The sequence below is a fragment of the Trichechus manatus genome, unplaced genomic scaffold (assembly GCF_000243295.1).
Source record: "Trichechus manatus latirostris isolate Lorelei unplaced genomic scaffold, TriManLat1.0 scaffold00037, whole genome shotgun sequence".
Lineage (NCBI taxonomy): Eukaryota > Metazoa > Chordata > Mammalia > Sirenia > Trichechidae > Trichechus > Trichechus manatus.
Genome location: NW_004443973.1, coordinates 15,242,809 through 15,254,624, shown reverse-complemented (window position 1 = coordinate 15,254,624; position 11,816 = coordinate 15,242,809).

Below are 11,816 nucleotides of genomic sequence, written 5' to 3'. Positions count from 1 at the left end.
GAGAAGGAAGGAGGGGACAGGAAAGCTGGTGATAGGGAACCCAAGGTTGAGAAGGGACAGTGTTGACATGTCATGGGGTTGTTAACCATTGTCATAGGGCAATATGTGTACTAAATGTTTAATGAAAAACTATTTGTTCTGCAAACCTTCATCTAAGGTACAAAAAAATAAAAAAGAATTATCTACGTAAGATCAAATTGACAACAGCAACTCAAAAGTTTTGATGGGAAGCCTAGGGGACAGTGAGTTGAAGATAATGGTGAGGAATAATTTGGAAAAGGATAGTGAGAATAGCAGCACAACTGGAAGAATGTAATCAATGTCACTGAATTGTACATGTAGAAATTTTCGGAATGGTGTAACTTTGGCTATGTATATTTTCACCAAAAAGAAGGTCCTCAGTGTCAAGAAGGGAGAGTGTTGATATGTCGTGGGGTTGTTAACCAATGTCATAGAACAATATGTGTACTGACCGTTTAATGAGAAACTATTTGTTCCATAAACCTTCATCTAAAGTACAATAAAAAAATTAAAAAAAAAAAAAAGAAACAAATCCTGGGGTGTTTGAGTGTGGGATGGAGAGGAACAGAGAAGCTGGATTAATGGAAGCAGAACAACCAGAAAGAAAATATTAAAAACACAATGTGTATGTAAAATGTAAACAACATCACTGAACAATATGTATCGAAATTGTTAAATGGGAACCTAATTTGCTGTGTAAACTGCCACCAAAAACTCAAACAATATTTTTTAAAAAAAAGAATGGAAAAGATTTACCTACTCTGAAAGATATTCAGTAATGCATTCAGTTATTAATTGCTACCCCAGGATTTTCCCAGGCACAACAATCATAATTTGAAATCTTATTATTCCACAGCCTTATCTACCCTAGAACTGGAAGAACCAGATGGTGCCTGGCTACCACTACCAACCATCCTCATCAGGGCCACAATAAATAGACCCTGATAGAATGGGAGAAAAACGTAACACAGAACCTCAAATTCTTAAAAAAAAATCCAGAATTATTGGACCAGTTAAGAGTAGAGAACTCCCTGAGACTATTGCCCTGAGATAATCTTCAAACCTTGAACTGAAACTAACCCCTGAGGTCATCTTGTAGCTAAATAACAAATTGGCTCAAAAAATATTGCAAACCACCCCTAATTACTGTGCTCCTTTAAAAAATCATCTCTATGAGACCACAGGGTCAACAATTACTTTAAAACAAAGATGAGAATGTAAGGGGACAGGGAAACGAGATTAATGGAAATGGAACAACCAGAACAGAAATAACGAGCATGTTCATGCATTGTGAAGAATGTAACCAATGTCACTGAACAACTTGTGTAGAAATTGTTGTGAACCTAAACTACTGTGTAAACCTTAACCAAAAACAAAATAAAATATTATTTTAAAAAATGATAAAAAGAAACCCTGTTGCCAATGAAGCCAATGTTGGAAATCAATGTTTATTGTCATAGAAAAATGGGGAAAAAAAAAACTAGTTAGCATCAAGTTGATTCTGACTCATGGTGACCCCATGTGTATCAGAGTAGAACTGTGTTCCATAGGGTTTTCAGTGACTGTGATCTTTTGGAAGTAAAATGCCAGGTCTTTCTTTCAAGGCACCTCTGGGTAAATGCAAACCCATCAACCTTTCAGTCAGTAGTTGCACCACACAAGGACTCCTAGAAAAATGAGTATAGTAAATGGGAAAGAAAAAAACACGTATGTTAGAAAACACCACGCAGTGTGTGATGCTGTAGCCAAAAGGTTGTTATTGGTTGTCTCTAGATGGCAAGATTCCTAACGAATTTCACTTCTATCTTTAGATTCTCTGAGTTTTTTAGAATGATTATTATTACTTTCATTCTAAAGAATTTTTTTAAGGCTACATATGAGTGTGTATATATGTAAATATAAAACTATATTTAGAATTTGGTATATTTTATATATATAAAATTATTGTATTCCTGATTTTGTTATGTCATCATATAAAATAGAAGAAAATGCATTAAAATATAAAAGTGATTATCTGTAAGTTATAAAAATATGAATGTGGGTGATTTTTATTTTCTGTCTTACAAATTGTATACAATAAAAACGAACTATTGTTGTAATATAAAAGTTATTAAAGAAAAGTTATAACAGGTATGACAAAGTAATGGCTAGACAAATGTGTAATAAAATTTATACTGATAATGATTTTTTTTAAATATAGCTAGGATTTTGGGGATTCTCCAAATGCCAGCTGTGGTTAAGTCATTGCGTTTCTGACCCAAAGGTTCTGACATCTGCAGAAAGTATGGGGGGCCTTATCTGGACATCAGAGACAAAGTTTCTGTGGATTAAAAGCCTTTATCTGCACCACAATCCCGGTTTATCCTAATGAAGACCAGCCCAGTGTTGTAGCACTTGAAGCTCCAGCTCAGTGCTATGGTCCTATGGTCCTAAACCAAGAGGCAGCCGTGCCCTACCCCAAACCTCTGCCCCTGGGCCACATCTCCTCAAAACTGTCTCTAATCTAAACAGTCCTCAGGATCACCTTTGGTTCAGTGCTCAGTGGCAATGTGTTGCACCCCCATGTCATGTCTGGTCTGGATTCCTGGAACTCATCTATGTCCCATTTGTTTGGTCGCTTAGAGAAACACTGGAAAAATACAACACTTCATTATGATCTTCAAATCATGCTTCCTTGAAGGTGGCTTGGAAACAAAAGCAGTGAGTTGAGTAACCTCAACATATTTTTAGATGTTCTATATTCCCCCTGTAGAATTAACAGCACCAAGTAAGACTGTTTATGCACAGTCGTAGCAAAATTTACAATTATCTTTTTTAAAATTTTTTCCTTTAATCTCCACAGCTATTTATCTTCTTCAGCACTCACTACTATTTCAAAATTTCTAGTTTTGTTTCCCGCTTTAATGAGGAAACCCAGTTCAAAAATATAGACTGCATTCATGAGCAAATTTTTTCTCATATTTTTGAGTGTAGTAGTTCTTGCCTTTCCCTAAAGGTTCATCATTGTTCATGAAGTTATAAAAATTGTGGGAGAACATCAGTAATTGGAAAAGGGATAATAATAGGTGAAAAAAATTCATTGATAAATGGTTGTGCCTATGGCGTTGGGTTGTCATTTGAAATGTCAAATGAATTCATTTACCTCTGGAAAGGGGTAAGCCCTCCTGAAGTTTTGAGTGGAATGTGTTTTTAAGTCTCAGCTTTTGTAGTACTCCCCCCTCCTTAAAGTGCTGTATCATTCCTCTGCTGGGGTGGAAGAGCAGGTGGTAAGAAGTGAGTAGTTGTTAATAGTCAAGCATAGGTCACAGTGACCTACGCCAAGTGGTTATAAATGAAATAGGTGGTGCCTACCACTCCCCAGCTTAAAGCAAGGCAATTCTTGCTTCATGCAACATCCTCGGTAATGAGGAACAAGCTTTACCAAATTAGGCAAACATGTTTTTGGACTGCAATCCAATAGCCTCATAAAATCAAGACCCAGAACTCTATATAAACTTTTCAGTCCAAGTGGATGTTGGTGACCAAATACTTTTAGTTTTAAGGGGAAAAAAAAAAGTGGCAGATTATTTTTATTGCTTTAAGGAAAAAGAAAAAAAAAGGAGGCAGATTATTTTTATTGCTATGTTACAAATAGCTGTTCAACAAGCTCTCCACTCTTATGAACTCTGGGTGAGTCCTTAAGACACTGGGAACCTTGAAAAACACTGCTGTAAAGCAGTGAACGAGGAGCCCTGGTGGTGCAGTGGTTAAAGCACTCGGCTGCTAACCAAAAAGTCAGTGGTTTAAACACACCAACTGCTCTGAGGGAGAAAGATGTGGCAGTCTACTTCTGTAAAGATTTATAGTTTTGGAAACCTTATGAGGCAGTTCAACCCTGTCTTATAGGGTCACTATGAGTCCGAATCAACTCTATGGCAGTGGTGTGTATGTGTGTGTAAAGCAGTGAGCTACCCAGACCCGATTCACAACTTCATTGCTTCTCACTGACACTTGTCTAGGTACACACTTGAGAATGTCACAATTTTAAATAACAATGACTAAGAGCAGTTGACTATGGGGACCCTAGTCATGACCTTAAAGGGTTGAAGAGCAAAGATGTCACTTTGAGGATTAAGGTGCACCTGACCCAAGCTGTGATATTTTCAATTGCCTCCTATGCATGTGAAAGCTGCACAATGAATAAGGAAGACTGAAGAATTGATGCCTTTGAATCATGGTGTTGGCAAAGAATACTGAATATGCCATGGACTGCCAGAAGAACAAACAAATCTGTCTTGGAAGAAGGTACTGCCAGAGTGCACCTTGGAAGTGAGGATGTCTCATGTACTTTGGACATGATATCAGGAGGGAACAGTCCCTGGAGAAGGACGTCATGTTTGGTAAAGTAGAAGATCAGCAAAAAAGAGGAAAACCCTCAAGGAGATGGATTGACATAGTGGCTGCAACAATGGGCCCAAACATAGCAACAGTTATGAAGATGGTACAGGACTGGGCAATGTTTCATTCTGTTGTACACACAGGGTCGCTATGAGTTGGAACTGACCTGACAACACCTAACAACAACAAGAGTCATGAGCACCGAACCTCAAGCCAATGTAGGACAGAAGAAAGGGCCTACAGCCAAGTTTAACCTGCAATTGACTCTGGTAGAAATGTCAAGTTGGCAGCCATAACACTAAGAACCTTCCTTCAACCCAGGGGTTTCAGCAGACTCCATGTCAGAATCCACATTTCTCTCTCCCAGGATGCAGCCAGACACCCCTACCTTTAGACCACAACACGCCCCCACCTCCCCCCTGCCACACACACACACACACACACACACACTGGATTTGCCACATCCTCACAGTACTCTTTATTGGGTATGAAGGTGTTGTTACCTGCATTCTCGGGAAATCATTTCAGGACCTCACACATTGCTCATGGGCACGTAGTAATGACAATCCCTATGTCTTAGTTATCTAGTGCTGCTATAATAGAAATACCACAAGTGGATGGCTTTAAGCAAACAGAAATTTATTTTCTCACGGTTTAGGAGGTTGGAAGTCTGAATTCAGGGTGCAGGCTGGAGGAAGGTCCTTGTCTCTTCAGCTTGTTTCCTGGTTCCTTGGAGATCTCCATTTGGCTTTGCATCAGCCTTCCCCCATCTCTGCTCTAGCATGCATTTAATCTCTTTCATATCTCAAAAGAGATTGACTCAAAATACACCCTACGCTAATCCTGCCTCATTAACATAACAAAGACAACCCATTCCCAAATGGGATTATAACCACAGGCATAGAAGTTAGGATTTACAACACATAGTTTTGGGGGGCTCAATTCAACACCCTAGTTCTTTTTATTCTGTGCTATTGTATGTGCTTATCTTTAGTACACATGAATGTGTGTGTGATATTATTCGAGTATTGCATATTTACAAATTCGCTTACTTGCTAGAACTTATTTGTAATCCCAAAATCAATACTCCAGTGTTCCCCGATCATTTGCAGACAGGCGCATGCAGAGCAGTGAAAAACTGGAGTTGCCCAATGTGCAACTGTTCCCAGCTGAGGTAGAACAAAGCTGGTTCAGTATTTACATTCTAGATGACTTTATAGAACATAACTACCAGGAATGATAAGAATCAAGTGTAGACAGGCAGACAGACAGACAGATAGATAGATAGTAGTTAAGCTGAAGCAATGCATCATATTATAAGTTGCAATATTTCTCTCAAAGTCAGACCTCAAGGAATTCATCTTTTCCTTTTTCTTTGCCACAAAATGCTTATCAAATATAAATTCCATAACAATGCCCTCAACAATAGCAACTTATATTTGCCAAGCTTCAGGCTAGTGCTTTATTTATATTAACTTATTTAATGTATCCATCTATGTAATGATTCGTCTTTTCAGTTTATTATAAAACGGACATTCAGAGATGTTAAATAATGTACTTGTTTAACTTACACAGATAATACATAGGATTTCAGTACAGGTCTAGTGGGCTCCAAACTCTCTGAAAGCAAGGTTGCTCTTTAAAGATCCTTACCAATTGTCTTAAGATAGCTTGTCTGATAGTTGCTGTTAGATGTTAGCACCTTCTACCGGAGGTGTAACTAAGGTATGGCAGGTAGGGCAGGTGCCCTGGGCACCGCATGAGGAGGGGCACTGTTTTAGTTATCTAGTGCTGCTGTAATAGAAATACCACACATGGATGTCTTTCACAAACAGAAATTTATTCTCTCACAGTCCTGGAGGCTAGAAGTGCAAATTCAGGGCACCAGCTCAGGGGAAGACTTTCTCTTTCTGTTGGTTCTAGGGTAGAAGCTTCTCAGTGCTGGGATCCTGGGTCCAAAGGACACACTCCATTTCCGGCTCTTCCTTCTTGGTGGTATGAGTTTCCTGTCCTCTCTGCTAGCTTCTCTTTTTTATATCTCAAGATACAACCTAATCCTGTAAATTGTGTCTTGCATCATTAACATAACTGTCTCTAATTCTGCCTCATTAACATCTTAGAGGTTGAGATTTACAACACATAGGATAATTCCATTAGATCACAAAATGGAGGACAACCACACAATACTGGGAATCGTGGCCTAGCCAAGTTGACACACATTTTGGGGGAACACAATTCAATCCATAAAAGGCTCTATTGAGCAGTTTCTATTGGCCATAGTAGTTTCCATTGCCAGCTGTGAGAGATCATTCAGCAATTTAAAACTAACTGCCATAATAGCTATTTTCTGTAGCTAGGCCCCTGCCCTCTACTTTACTAATAAAAACCTAATTTTGTGTAGATTTAGGCCAGACTCACACTCAGGGAAGGTGGGCCCCAGGCCCAGCCCTAGCTCCAAATTCTAAACCAGTGATGGTCTTCCAATTCTTGTTTTTCATTTGATGGGGATGGAGTTAGACACATGGTCCAGTTCTGACTTGTGAAACATAAGGAGAAAATCTACGGAGATCCTCCTGGGAAGTATTTTCTTTCTGATGAGAAGACAGAGCTTTAACAGGAGAAAGCCTTTTTCCTTTACCTTTTCTTCCTGTTTTCAACATTCATGTATGAGACTGTGATGCCAGGAGCTTCAGCAGCCACCTTGTGACTATAAGGTACTGTGCCAAACAATGAAGAACCACATGCTAAAGATGGCATGGTGGAAAGATAGAAGAGCTAGGTGGAAAAATAGAAAAAGCCTGGGCCTTGATGATATGATTGACCACTGAACCAACCTAGAAACCAAATAGTCCAGATTTTATGTTTGTGAAATAATTGCCTTTGTGAGTTAAACCACCATTACTGGGATAGTCTGTCCTATGCAGCTGAATATATACTAACTGATAAATTCAATAAGTTGCATCATTACTTTCCAAGGTTGTACAGGCAAACACACAGACACATACACAATTTTATACATTTTGAAGACTTTATTAGAGAAAAGTCAGAGAATGACACAAGAAAGTAAAAACAGGAGAGAAGGAAGAAACATTCCAAAGAAGTGACTCTTTAATGACTCATCTCAAATCTTAATTCCAATGACTTCTCATGGCTTCTCTGAGTGACTCCCCACTTCAGTGATTACTGAGTTCCCTCTCCTCCCTCACCCCGAATTCCTGATGCGTCACTGCCAATTTAAAACCCTTGTTAAAGCACTAATCTAGTCTCTCCTCTAGCTCTACTTCCTGGGTCCTTTTCTAATTATCAATCTTATATCTATACCTTCTTCGCGCACAAATTAACCATTATCACCTCTGATATTGCCTACTATATCCTAAATTCCCCCCAAAAAATCACATTTGAGTTTTTCACTTCATAATAGGGATAAAATTCACAGCCATTGTAAGTTTGCACATCCTCCCTCATAATTTCCAATGTTGTTCCACAGTCATCTCCCTTAAATCTCTAAGCCCCTAAACTCCTCCTGTCTCCTCACCCTGAGAAATCATTTCCTCTTTTCTTCACACTTCCACGGAATTCACAATTCTTATTTCCCCTTGCAAAGGTCTGCAGCTGTGTTTATTGACACAGCTGTCAGATTTCACCTTAACTCCAGTGTCCTTTGCTCTCATTTTTATTTCGTTCACATCATCGTAACATTTCTACTGAATCCCTCTTACAAACACATGGTCCTTTGAACTTCATAGACAAGCCAATGAGTTTAGCTTCTCTCCTTCTTCATTAGTAATTTCTGGTTCATCATGAGCATAAGAAGAAAGGTTCCTTTTGTCCTTGGCTCATCCTGGCATTCAGTTCCTCCATCCCAGAGAATAGCCTTTGGCCAAAGCAGCCCACATTCCTGGCACATGTGAGAGGGGAAAGAACAAGGTAAAGTAGGGGTTCGCTCTAAATACTGGAACATGGGCAGATACCTGGCAGGGGACAGGCAAAAAATATGCTTGTTATCCCTTCAGTAGGATCAGAATAGACCTGCTTTTTCACCCTTATCCACTCATTCTTTATTTATTCAGTAATGATTATTAGCTGCCATCTTTCAAGACACTAGGGATAGAGTCGATGAGCAAAAGAGACATGGTCTCACGATGCTTACAGTCTAAAGGAGAACCAATAATAAATAAATAATCATACAAAATACCATAGAAATGGTGATAAAGGTGATAAGGGCTGTTACAGAAAAGTTCAAGAGTCTGTGGGAGAGCAAAAGAGAAGGGTCTAACTTAGACTGGGGATTTAAAGAAGCCTGATCCCTGGATGGCACAAACAGTTAAGCACTCAGCTACAACCAAAAGGTTGGTGGTTCAAATCCATCCAGAGGTTCCTCGGAAGAAAGCCCTGGTGATCTACTTCAGAAAGATCACAGCCATTTAAAACCCTATGTAGCACAGTTCTACTCTGACACACACAGGATTACTATAAGCCAGAAGCCAGAATCAACTCGACAGCAACTGGTTTGGGTTTTGGGTTTGGCCTAAGGAAGTGACAGTTAAGCCAATGCTGAAGGAATTGGCCAGCAAGTGTGGGGGTAAGAGTACAGCATGTAAGGAAAAGCAGCACATATAAGTCCTAAGGCAGGAGAGCGCTTACGTATTAGAGTAACTGCAGGAAGGCCACTGTGGCTGAAGTGTGGTGAGAAAGAGAGAGAGCAGGCTGTGGTCAGAGAGGAGGGTAGAAAACTGATCATGCAGGACCTTGTGAGTCACAGTAATGATTTTTGATTCAGTAGAAGAGTAACGTGATCTGATTTGCAGTTTTAAAAGCTCACTCCAATTGCACGGTGGTAGAGGGGGCAAGAAAAAATAAAATATTGATATTAAGAGAGTGAAAAACAACCTATAAAATGGGAGAAAATATTTGCAAATCATCTATCTGATAAGGGTCTAGTGTCCAGAATATACAAACAAATATATATATAATGTATACAGAAATCTCAATTTAAAAATGGGCAAAGACTTAAATAGACATTTCTTCAAAGAAGATGTACAAATGGCCAACAACACATGAGAAGATGCTCAATATCATTAGTTATTAGAGAAATACAAATCAAAACCCCAATGAGATATTACTTCACAGCCACTAAGATGGTATTATGGATTGAATTATGTCCCCTCAGAATGTGCATCAACTTGGCTAGGCTATAATTCCTGGTATTCTGTGGTTCTCTACCATTTTGTGAACTGGTGTGATTATCCTATATGTTATAAATCCTAACCTCTGTGATGTTAATGAGGCAGGACTCAATCTACAAGATTAAGTTGTATCTTGAGTCAATCTCTTTTGAGATATAAAAGAGAAAATAGAACAGAGAGGAGAGGCACTCAAACTACCAAGAAAGAAGTGCGGGGAGGAGAGCACGTCCTTTGGACCTTGGGTCCCTGTGCTGACAAGCTCCTAGACCAGGAGAAGATTGATGACAAGGACCTTCCCCCAGAATTGATAGAGAGAAAAAGACTTCCCCAGGAGCTGGTGCCTTGAATTTGGACTTCTAGCCTCCTAGACTGTGAGAGATAAATTTCTGTTTGTTAAAGCCATCCACTTGTGGTATGTCTCTTACAGCAGCACTAGATAAGTAAGACAGATGGCTATTTTGAAAAAATTAAGTTAAAAAAATAAAAAGTGCTGGTGAGGATGTGGAGAAAATTAGAACCCTGGAACATTGCTGGTAGAAATGTAAAATGATACATTGCTTTGGAAAACAGTGTGGCAATTCCTCAGTAAGTTAAACATAGAATTACCATATGACCCACCAATTCCAACAGAATTAACTTGAAAGCCCGTGATCAAACATAAACTTGTATACAAATGTTCATAGAAGCTCTATTAACAATAACCAAAAGATGAAAATAACAGAAATTTCCATCAACAGATGAACGGATAAACACAACTGTTATATCCATACAGTGGAATACTATTCAGCCATAAAAAAGAATGAAGTACTAATACATGCCACAACATGGATGAACCTTGAAAACATTATGCTGCTAAGCCAGACACAAAAGGCCACATATTGTATGATTCCATTTACATGAAATATCTAGAATAGTTAAGTCCATAGATACAGAAAGCAGATTAGTGGTTGCCAAGGGATGCAGAAAGGAAGGAAAGGGGAGTTATTGCTTAATGAGTATACGATTTCTGTTGGGGATGATAAAAAAGCTCTCAGACTAGATAGTGATGACAATTGCACAACAATATGAATGTACTTAATGCCACTGAATTGTACCCTTTAAAATGGTTAAAATTGTAAATTTTATGTTGTGTGTATTTTGCCACAATAAAAAAAAAAAATCAGAACAACAGCAAATCCTAAAAACATCTATGTGAACAGAGAGTGCTTCCAAGGTAAATTTGTATGCATTCTCCAACTGGCAAACATCATTTTTTTAGCTTGGTTACTTCTATTGAGTCAAGGATGACTAAACAGGAATAAAACAAAGTACGATGCTTACATACACAGAGCTCAATGATAAAAAGGGAACATCATCTTTACAATTTAAGTAAACAGACCTAAAAGTAACATACTGTAGAATCCACATACACAGCAATGTAGAAAATTGTTTGGTGACCTAAATAGAAAGCAAGAAGGTATAGATTAAGTGAGACGAAAATAAAAGACTTGAGGAGAGGAAACAATTCCATGAAAAGATAATAGAATAAGATAAGGAAGGAGAACAGGAAACTAAAAATCCATTATCTGAATTGAAATCTTCATCGTAAGCAGTAAACAGCAAAGCCAATGCTATAGGTAATGGAAACAGTGACCCCCCCAAAAAAAACCTAACCCGTTGCCATCATGTTGATTCCAACTCATAGCGACCCTATAGGACAGAAGAGAACTGCCCCATAGAGTTTCCAAGGAGTGCCTGGTGGATTCATACTGCCGACCTTTTGGTAAGCAGCCAAGCTCTTAACCACTACACCACCGGGGTGACAGGGTAAGTAATGTCAGAAATTCTTCCAGGCTGTAGAGGAAGAAGACAGAAGTATGAAAATAAATAAAGAGAGATTACTAATATAAATTATAGAAAATGGGAACTCAACATAAGTGTAAGGCTTTCTGAGGAAGAAACAAACCCAATAAAACTAAATCAATAATCGGAGGCAGGGCCAAGATGACGGAGTAGTCAGATGCTTCTGGTGGACCCTCTTACAACCAAGACCCAAAAAACAAGTGATTCAATTATATATGGCAATCTGGGAGCAATGTACATCAAAGGCAGAGTTGAGGAACCGGACAGAGTGGCAGGGGGCAGGAGAGATGGTTTGGAAGCAGCAAGGAGTTGCCAGACCTGACCCAGTGACAGCCTGAGCCCTTCAGGCCTGAGCAGCCGGTGGGTGAGCGGTGAGGCAGGCAAGCAGTC